Source organism: Micropterus dolomieu, linkage group LG22, assembly GCF_021292245.1.
Source record: "Micropterus dolomieu isolate WLL.071019.BEF.003 ecotype Adirondacks linkage group LG22, ASM2129224v1, whole genome shotgun sequence".
Lineage (NCBI taxonomy): Eukaryota > Metazoa > Chordata > Actinopteri > Centrarchiformes > Centrarchidae > Micropterus > Micropterus dolomieu.
Window position 1 is genome coordinate 29,124,297 of NC_060171.1, and position 4,786 is coordinate 29,129,082.

The window sequence follows — 4,786 nt, forward strand, 5'->3', positions numbered from 1 at the left end:
GCTTCTAAACTTTGATTCTAGGGGTCACTGGAGGATCAGATTATTGCTGCCAATCCCCTGCTGGAGGCCTATGGTAACGCCAAAACTGTGAGGAATGACAACTCTTCTCGTTTTGTAAGTATGGAGGGATTTCTACACATGAGAGGTGTTGTTACAGATTCCCTGTGTGGAGGGATGTTAAAAATGCCTTTGTTCCAAACAGGGTAAATTCATCAGAATCCATTTCGGCACAACTGGCAAACTGGCTAGTGCTGATATTGAGACATGTAAGTAACAATCCTCATAGTACACACAAATGACTGCATTTGAGAATGGGCCAGGCTGTGACTTATGAACAATATTTGTAGATCTGCTGGAGAAGTCTAGAGTGACATTCCAGCTTCCTGATGAAAGAGGCTACCACATCTTCTACCAGATGATGACCAACCACAAACCCGAGCTGATTGGTAAACAGACTAAGTTGTTGCACAGTGATAAACTTTCTTACAGTTTTCATATAAATCTATTGAGTTTTTAACCCTTTTTTTGATCTCCAGAATTGTCACTCATCACAACCAACCCCTACGACTTCCCCATGTGCAGCCAGGGTCAGATCACTGTGGCCAGCATTGATGACAAAGTTGAGCTGGAAGCCACTGATGTGAGTGACCTTCAAAACATTTAAATATACTTTGTGCATTAAATGCAACATTAGAACTGCTCTTTAAATGTATTTTTCTAAAGTCATTATGTTTTATGTGGACACCTCCTCTGAACACAGAACGCTATTGATATCCTGGGCTTCAGTAATGAAGAGAAGATGAGCATCTACAAGATGACTGGTGCTGTGCTTCACCATGGCAACATGAAGTTCAAGCAGAAGCAGCGTGAGGAGCAGGCTGAGCCTGATGGCACAGAGGGTGAGTATTTAATGTCAGCTCAAAGTGAATAGTTTGGGAACAGCAGTGGTAAAGTTCTTCACCGACTGGTGTCTGTTGATGGTTAATCACATACTGTACGTATTAACTATAAATCACTATTTTCAGATGCTGACAAGGTTGCTTACTTGCTGGGTCTGAACTCTGCTGACATGCTGAAGGCTCTGTGCTATCCCAGAGTGAAGGTCGGAAATGAGTTTGTCACCAAGGGACAGACTGTACCTCAGGTATCGGAGAAATACTGGTAGGAAATTTTTGTTTTTGCTCTTAGGTTTGTAACATGACATTCACTGTGGAAATTAACGTCCTTTTTTTTAGGACACTGTATTTTAAAGATAATTCTGTAAAAATCCAAATGACTTTACAAATCTTTATTGTAAAGGATGTAAACAATATTTTTCATGCTTGTTCAATGAACCATAAACAATCAATGAGCATGCACCTGTGGAATTGACCCTAACAGCATGCAGACGGTAGGCAATTAAGCTCACAGTTATAAAAATTACGAACACAAAAGAGCTTTCTACTGACTCTGAAAAACACCAAGGAAAGATGCCCAGGGTCCCTGCTCATCTGCGTGAACGTGCCTTAGGCATACTGCAAGGAGGCATGAGGAATGCCAATGTTGCCAGGGCAATAAATTGCAATGTCTTTCCTGTGAGAGCCCCCTTTGTTCAGGGACACATTTTTTCCATTTCTGTTACTCAGGTGTCTGTGAAACTTTGTTCAGTTTATCTCTTAGTTGTTGAATCTTTTTATGTTGATACAAAGATTAACACAAAATAAAAGCTGTTGTAAGTGAGAGGACATTTCAAATCCCATCCCTGTTTTTATTCAGGTGATGAACTCAGTGCCTGCCCTGGCCAAGTCTATCTATGAGAGGATGTTCTTGTGGATGGTCATCCGCATCAACCAGATGTTGGACACTAAACAGCCAAGGCAGTACTTCATTGGTGTCCTGGATATTGCTGGCTTTGAAATCTTTGATGTAAGCTTCATTTCCAATACTTCAGCAGATGATACTTTTTATGACAGAATCATTCTTATTGCCTAAAAGAGATTAATCTGATTATTTGTCCCCTCACAGTTCAACAGCATGGAGCAGCTGTGCATCAACTTCACCAATGAGAAACTGCAACAGTTCTTCAACCACCACATGTTTGTCCTGGAGCAAGAGGAGTACAAGAAGGAGGGTATTATCTGGGAGTTCATTGACTTCGGCATGGACTTGGCTGCCTGCATTGAGCTGATTGAAAAGGTAATGACTGAATTTTGTGATTCTTTGTAATTGTTCTTAATTTGACTTAATGTATCACTTAATGACAAACTTCTCCAAATTTCCTCCAAGCCCATGGGCATCTTCTCCATCCTTGAAGAGGAGTGCATGTTCCCCAAGGCCACAGACACTTCCTTCAAGAATAAGCTTTATGACCAGCATCTTGGCAAAAACAAAGCATTTGAGAAACCAAAGCCCGCCAAAGGCAAGGCTGAGGCCCACTTCTCCCTGGTGCACTATGCTGGTACCGTGGACTACAATATCTCCGGCTGGCTGGACAAGAACAAGGATCCACTGAATGATTCTGTTGTGCAGCTGTACCAGAAGTCCTCAGTTAAACTTCTGGCTACTCTGTATCCTCCTGTTGTTGAAGGTAGGATAGTAACTTCATAAACAGATTTTAAGGTTGTAGATTCTGTATATTTTTATCTTACTGTAGCATGTTTTATGTATGTCTCGCCCTAACAATCTTAAAATTATCAACAGAGACCGGTGGCGCCAAGAAGGGAGGCAAGAAGAAGGGTGGTTCTATGCAGACTGTGTCTTCACAGTTCAGGGTAAGGTTCAACATTGCAAACTTGGGTATAAACTACATCTCAGTTCATACTCAGACTCACAAATGTTACATTTCATGACAAGTGTTACCATCTTGGATCTACAGGAGAACTTGGGCAAGCTGATGACTAACTTGAGGAGCACCCATCCTCACTTTGTGCGCTGCCTGATTCCCAATGAGTCAAAGACTCCAGGTACATACAGAACATAATCTCAATGGAGTCTTTGAGGAGTGGTTTTGATTTCTTGGTATGGTTTCTTTAATTTAGAGCTGCTTCAACAAAAATACTTTTTATTCACTTAAGAAGTCACTATAAAATGTATTTTTTACAGGTCTGATGGAGAACTTCCTGGTCATCCACCAGCTCAGGTGTAACGGTGTGCTGGAGGGTATCAGAATCTGCAGAAAAGGTTTCCCCAGCAGAATCCTCTATGGTGACTTCAAGCAGAGGTATCAGTAAATATTTTAATACAGTTTTTTGAGACTATTGAAAGAAAATGCTCACACTGACCATTAACTCTCTCACAAAAGGTACAAGGTGCTCAATGCCAGTGTCATTCCTGAGGGCCAGTTCATTGATAACAAGAAGGCTTCAGAGAAGCTGCTTGGCTCTATTGATGTCAATCATGATGAGTACAGATTCGGACACACCAAGGTAAGAACCATCACTGCATTCAAACTTTATTGTACGTACCAATGACGGTATGTTTTTTGGTCCATTCTTCCCCAATCTGTATCTCAAAAACATCTTACACAAATTTAATTCATTTTGAAGGGAAATTAGACAATAGTCAAGGAACAAGTAAAGGAAAAAATGCAGAGAAATAGCACCATCATGTGGCCATTGATAAAACAGTTTACATTTTGCTTTGTTACTCTTGAACAAAGAGGCTTGGACCCCATTTCATTCTGTCCTTAAAGTCTGCCGTTATTTGTCATTCATTTTTGAGGAAAAAACCTTAAACTTAACTCGTTCAACAGATTTAATTAGATTTCCAACAAATTTGGTACCTTAATTGAGTCACCATAAAAGTAAATGTTTCATTTGCCGTATGATTGTCTTCAAATTGGTTGTCTACTTCCTGCAACCACATTTGAAATGCACATGTACACCAAGTGACCCTGTAAAACTGGCATTCCGTCAAAGGTTCTGCTTAATGATTTTAATGAATTTGAATGGTTATTTAAATAATCATACCTCAATAATCAAAGTCTGACTCACTTAATAATATGGAATTTAAGATTTCTGGAAAAAGCACAGCTGCCATCAGCCAATTAACATAATTGTCTTTCACTGTGTACATTGTTTTGATACAAATCTGATCCTGATACAGATAAAACATTTTTGTTGTCTTTCTTTCTATGTTTTCTTAATGATATAAGACATTACAAGATTGTGTGTGTTATGCGCTCTCTGAATCCTAGGTAATTTAATGTTTAGTATGGTTTACAGTGTATACTGTAGACAGTAAATTCTGTTTTCTGTTTGTTCAGGTGTTCTTCAAGGCCGGTCTGCTGGGTACCCTTGAGGAGATGAGAGATGAAAAGCTGGCTTCTCTGGTCACCATGACTCAGGCTCTCTGCCGTGGTTACCTTATGAGAAAGGAGTTTGTGAAGATGACAGAAAGGAGGTACGTTCAAAACAGCTCATTTTGAGGGCACATTCATTGTATGAATCATTAAGAATGACTTTGTCCATAACAATGACTTGTTGTCCTCAGGGATGCCATATTTACAATCCAGTACAACGTCCGCTCATTCATGAATGTGAAACACTGGCCATGGATGAAGGTGTACTACAAGATCAAGCCTCTGCTGAAGAGTGCTGAAACTGAGAAGGAGCTGGCCCAGATGAAGGAGAACTATGAGAAGATGCAAACAGACTTGGCTACTGCCCTGGCCAAGAAGAAGGAACTGGAGGAGAAGATGGTGTCCCTTCTGCAGGAGAAGAATGATCTGCAGCTGCAAGTAGCATCTGTAAGTACACATCAACAGAGAGTTGAGCTTTTTCATGTTTTTCAGTGGTTAGCTATGTGC

At 40.3% G+C, this 4,786-nt stretch overlaps 1 pseudogene; it reads left to right on the plus strand.

The window, feature by feature from the left end:
* Nucleotides 1-4,786, plus strand: part of LOC123962234 — a 7,432-nt pseudogene that overhangs the window by 531 nt on the left and 2,115 nt on the right.